We start from the raw sequence: 5,875 nt of genomic DNA, 5'->3' as shown, positions 1-5,875 counted from the left end.
AATATCCTATATGCCATCAATAGATATCCCACTGGCAGATGATAGCACTTTTTATTCTACCTGCCAACCCCTTTATCGGGGATTTGTAGTTGCTACTGCCTCCTGACCAATGTTTCCTCTAATTTTTTCCATCCATAGAGAGAATAAATTTCGTTACGTGCACCAAGGCATGTTGGATGCACACGAAGAATAGAAACACATGCCGTCCACTGGGCTTGTTCCGCTGATCAGCTGCGCGGCACCTGAATCTCTCCTGGGCCGCTGCCCAAATGCTCAGCTTACAGGGAACTGTGCTGTGTGGACTCTTATGCACCAATGCCCGGCCAACACTGTCAGACCGTCTAGGTGTGAGGATTCCCATGCAGCAGTGCCCTCCAGATGTGGGCGAATGCTCTAAGCAGAGGGACCATACCACAGAGCAAGACTGCCATGAGATGGGTCGGCCACAGAAATGGAAAGGGTAAAGAACACTGTCTGTTAAGGATCCTAATCTGCTTCGGCGGATCTGACCTTTGGATTTGAAAGACCCTATTAATTGTGCAGGAGGGAAGTGGCTGCAATTCTTCCGCCAGTTTCCAAAGTTCAGTATCCATGAGTCAGTGTTCACGTGGCTGCAACATCCATAACGTGATGCTGATGCCAGTTAAGAAGCCAGATAGGAAGCATCGGTGATACATGCAACCGTTTGGACTGAGCACTCCTATTATTATCTCCCTCTGCCAGACACACACCCTCACCCTGCCATGAAACACACAAAAAATAAAACCAACAACATTCAAATACCATCTAAAAACTCCCTTCTTCTGTGAACCCACCAACACCAACACCTCTGTGAAAATGCCTTTCCCACCCAGCCCCACTACAACAGACTTTGGATGAGTCTCCATCAGTGTTAGCGCTAATGTCTTCCATCTGTGGGTGGAATAAATTTTGTCATGTGCACCAGCACATGAGCAGATGTGCACCACCCCTAGAAACAGATGCTGCTGGCTGCGGGTAGTTGTGGGCGCTCTGCTAATCAGGTGGGTGGCACCTGAATCTCTCCTAGGTGGTCATGCAGCTTATAGGAACACTGGTTCATAGAATCATACAATCCTAGGGTTGGAAGGGACCTCAGGAGGTCACCTAGTCCAGTCCCCTGCTTCAAGCAGGATCAACCCCCACTAAGTCATCCCAGCCAGGGCTTTGTCAAGCCAAGACTTAAAAACCTCGAGGGATGGAGAATCCACCACCTCTCTAGGCAACGCATTCCAGTGCTTCACCACCCGCCTGGTTCTTTGTAATCAATAGTGATTGATATTGCCCTGGTATATATTTGTACACAAGACCACCCGGTATGTGCTCTCACCTTGCACAGTGCCAGCAGACCCTTGACATACATCTGAGCTTGTTAATCTGGTATTAATGTGCTCCTTGGGTCCAACTAACACTGTGGCCTTGTCTGTAGCCATGAGGGTGCTGGGAGTGAATCCCAGCCCTTGTGTTAATTCCACCTCCAATCCTGAAAGGTGTGTGACAGCAAACCCTTTGAGTGAATCCTGTATTAGTTCACTCCCAGCTCTGGCCCTCTGATCCTCTTGTCATCTGAATGTCATACTACTGCCAGGTTTGCATATGTGGCCTCCTGCTGCTCCACCCACTGCAATCTGAGTCGAGCTGGGAGAGATCTGCTCAGCCTGAGACGGGTGAAACAAGTGCTTCATTTCAAACTGGGTTGAATAAATCAGGGGAGAGAGTGTTGGCTGGGGCAGTTCTGCACCCACCCTAAGGCAGGGTGGATGGATAAGAAGACCTAATAGGACATTTCTAGCCCTAGTATCCATGAGTTTGTGGTACATTCTTGGGTTGTATTCCTCCTGGTTGTCCTGCCCCTGCCCCTCATATGTCTTTTTGCAGGTTCTGAATATCTTCTCCAAAACGAACCTGTCTCTGGGCTCTTTGTAATATATGGACAAACATATGCCATTGCCTGTGACAGTCTAGGTTTGGGGGATCACGAGGACACTGTTTGCTGCAGGGCTCAGGACTTTATTAACTGCAAGTCAGACTCTGCGTTCTACCCCTCGCTATACTGCCTGGCCCAGGAATTACCATGTATTTGTAAGGGACAATTACCATAACAACTGCCTAGCAACACATGGAGTGGGCAGACCATACAGCTCCCTCGCAGGCATCACTGCTGGCCTGTCGCCGGGGAATGGAGAAGGGACAGATCTTGTTCATAAACACGTATAGCACCTGACATCCATCACAGGATGGGGCTTCACTCATCCATCCCTCTGGGCTGATGTAATATTTTGCAGTGTATTGCACGCTACATCATTAACATCAGGCATGATTCCTGGTCCTGTCTGCAAGCTAGGGGATAATGTAGCAAAGAGTGCAGTGTGAGCAGAAAAAGTTACTCCATAAAAAGCTGGCTTAAACAAGGCGAGGTGAGTTGTGCGTTGCTACCTTAGGGAGCAGCCTGTTTTTTCTCTCCCTGTTTAATGTGTTTTTGTACGTTACTATTCCAAATTCTAAGACAAAAAGTAGTGCTACAGAGCAACCTTCTAGCAAAATTATATTTTTTAAAAAATTCTCTCTGTATAAATATTCAATTTTTTCCCTTGCAGAAAAGAACAAACACAATTTACCGTGGAGAGCACTGTTCATCTACAAGGAGCCCGAAGCCTGTAACACCCCCACAGCCCACCATGAGGCATCCAAGAAGAACCTCTGTACCACACAGGAAGCTTTTGGCCAAGGACTTGGGGAAATAAACTCTTTTTTTTCTAAAATAGTTTAGTGCTAGACAGAGCAGAGCAGACCTATGCTCCACTTGGAATACAAGGGTTTAAGTCAAGTAAGTCAGAGCAGATAGAGGCTCAGCTGTTAGCAGATCCACATGGTATATGCCAAGATTTCCCAAAATGATTCATGATTTTGGGTGCTTTGGTTTATTTGTGATACCTTCAAGGACCTGATTTCCAGAGGGGTGTGTGCTCATTACTTTCTAAAAATCAGGTACCTTTAAGGCATCCCCAGTCGGGTTCCCAAATGTGGATGTGTCACGAGGCCCAACCCAGGCTTTCTGAAAACTGGCTTATGAAACCTTTACACAGAGTAAGACAGATTTATCTAGGCTTTTGGTCCCCTTTAGAGGTTGGTTTCTTTGGGTGATGAGCCCTTCTAAGAAGCTGAGTCCTCCCAGATCTGAGCTGGTTCAGTGTCGGTGCTTCTCGGCAGTGGGTAGTGAACTCCTGTGCTTTGTACTGGGGAGACCAGAGGATCAGGCCCAGATGACAAGATGGTGGGGAGCTCCAGAGGTTTGGAAAGTGGCATGATCAACACACCGGGGACAACCCCATGGGGACTTCTGCAATTCAACTCATCACTTGGGAAGGGTGAGGAGCTGAGATAGGATCAGGGCCTATGGCTTGGCTTATTGAGGGCCTCAGTCTGTTCCTATTACTCACACTGAATATTCCCTTACTCCCTGAGTAGTTCTGTTGAAAACATTATGGCTCCTCAAAGGGTAAAGGATGAGCCAGTGTAAGTAAAGGTGGCAGAAGCATGCAACACTGGCGCTACCATTCCGGAACCCAGAGAATGTATGCCACACTATTTCATTCCTCCTGGTGCTCTGCTTTGGAAAAAATAGGGACCAGCCACTATCAAACACCCACCCTGCATTTATTTGCCTTAGTTTCCCTTTTTTGCCCTTATCACTAACCTCTAATGCACAGATAAAGAAAGGTAACCCAGGCAGCAGGCTGCCTTTATCCCCGTTGTGGACTTTATGCAGTTCAATTATTTTTTTTTTCCCTTCTGCCTATGGAGCAACATAATCTCTTTCCTTTTTACCTGTTCACTTGTTCTCTCCTGCTCTCCAGGTTGATTCATATACCTTTGCGATGCATTCTTGGCCAATGTGTTTGTAGAAGTTAAGGCAATTGGCTGTGGAGCTGAGTATTCTGTTGTATGCAAATGTTGCTTAATGCATTTTTGGAGAGCTCTCAGAGACCGTGGGGATGGGGCTGATTTAAGAATCTAACTAGATTATAAGTAACACAATAGCATACAGACTAGAATCTCGGTTCCATTTAGGTGCCCCTCTTTCGCATTGCCTTCATTCCTCCTGTCTCTGGAAACTCCATCATCCAGCGTGGCAAATATTAGGGCCGTGCTGATTTAATTTGCCTCCTTATATAATTCTGCTGTTGATCAAGATAATATTGAGGAAGGGATTTGCTTCTGACCACACCCACTTCTTGGAAGACCACACCCATTCTTTCTGCAACTCCTGTGATTTGCTTCTGACCACGTCCCCTTCTTGGAAGGCCACACCCACTTTTTCTGCAAGTCACGTGATAAAATGAACAATCTTTGGGGCTCTTTCTCTGGTGTCATTTTACACCCTGATAGCAGTCAGTATTTTTCTTATATGCACATTAGGTACCTGATATGACAGATGAGCCCTAGTTATGTCTTACACTCATTTGTCCTCTTCGGTCATGTAATAATTATTTCCAGGTGTTGAGCTGCTTTGGTTTGAAAGGTTTATTTATTTGCCCTAGTTTTTTAATAGTTTTTATTAAACAATTGGTTTTTTCCAGTGGTTTCTTTTATGTAATTGGCTTTAGTTGGAAGTACAACTAAAAAAAATAAAATTAAAATGAAAAGAAAAAAGAGCTGAGAAGAATAGGACATCTTTTGAAAACTGTACAACTTTGCTTTTAGAAAGTACATCAAAGATACAGACTCCTGGTCACCTGGCTACTACTATTAATGATATTTATTAGTAATAGTTTTAGGACACCACTGCAGGAAGAACTGTAAATATAGTACGATATGAGGCCCCTGTCCAAACAGTTTGCAATCAAAGCTTAAAATGAAAGACTGGATATGACATGGGAGGCATGGAGCACACAGGAACACTGAAATGAACATGCTCAGTGTTGTAAGCGGTGGGTAGGAACTAGAGACAGGACCGAATGAGCACTCCCACTACAAAAGCAAATTTTGGATTTAATTGTCAAGTTTAAATCCAAATCTGAACTTTCCCTCAGTTTATAATGGGCCCCATGTAAAATCTTGGATTCTGTCAACAAAACTGGTGGAACATCCACACACAAAACGTGTTTATGTTGACAGTATGTCGACAAAAGTTGACACTTCCTCTGACAACCCTCTGCGTTCCCAGGTGAGGAAGAGCGCCATTTGTGGACAGGGTCCATCAACAAAAATGCTGAATGGATGCTCTGAGGCGCCTTCTCTTGACAGACAGGGTGTCCAGGACAATGGGCAGTCTGGCCAATCTGTCAACAGAATGGAGCGCTCTTCCGATGGGCTTTTTTGTGTGTGACCTCACACTGTAGACAGAAGTTTTGTTGGGAAATCTCTTCCTGACAGTGACTTCTGTTGACAGTTGGCTGTAGTGTAGCTGTAGCCCTTTTGTATGACATAGACACCTATTGGCTGTGTCTACACGTGCCCCAAACTTTGAAATGGCCATGCAAATGGCCATTTCGAAGTTTACTAATGAAGCGCTGAAATGCATATTCAGCGCTTCATTAGCATGCGGGCGGCAGTGGTGCTTCGAAATTGACGCGCCTTGCCGCCACGCGGCGCGTCCAGACGGGGCTCCTTTTCAAAAGGACGCCACCTTCTTCGAAGTCCCCTTATTCCCATGAGCTCATGTGAATAAGGGGACTTTGAAGTAGGCGGGGCCCTTTCGAAAAGGAGCCCCGTCTGGACGCGCCGCGCGGCGGCAAGGCGCGTCAATGTCGAAGCGCCGCTGCCGCCCGCATGCTAATGAAGCGCTGAATATGCATTTCAGCGCTTCATTAGTAAACTTCGAAATGGCCATTTGCATGGCCATTTCGAAGTTTGG

Source organism: Carettochelys insculpta, chromosome 21 (assembly GCF_033958435.1).
Source record: "Carettochelys insculpta isolate YL-2023 chromosome 21, ASM3395843v1, whole genome shotgun sequence".
NCBI lineage: Eukaryota > Metazoa > Chordata > Testudines > Carettochelyidae > Carettochelys > Carettochelys insculpta.
This window is presented reverse-complemented; position numbering follows the sequence as displayed.